This window comes from Microtus ochrogaster, linkage group LG5 (assembly GCF_000317375.1).
Source record: "Microtus ochrogaster isolate Prairie Vole_2 linkage group LG5, MicOch1.0, whole genome shotgun sequence".
Classification (NCBI taxonomy): domain Eukaryota; kingdom Metazoa; phylum Chordata; class Mammalia; order Rodentia; family Cricetidae; genus Microtus; species Microtus ochrogaster.
In genome coordinates, this window is record NC_022031.1 from 62,372,436 (window position 1) to 62,372,682 (window position 247).

The following is a 247-nucleotide window of genomic DNA, read 5'->3' on the forward strand; positions in this document are numbered from 1 at the left end:
AAGCAGGAGCACTGGGATTTTAAGGCCAGCCTGGCTCTAGAGAGAGTCTGTCTAAGAACTGGAAGGAGGAGGAGAAAGGGGAGAATGAGAAAAAGATGATATGAAGGAGAAGAATGAAGAAGGAAGCGGAAGAAGGAAGAAAAAGAGGAGGGGGAGGAGGAGGAGGAGGAGGAAGAAGAAGAAGAAGAAGAAGAAGAAGAAGAAGAAGAAGAAGAAGAAGAAGAAGAAGAAGAAGAAGAAGAAGAAG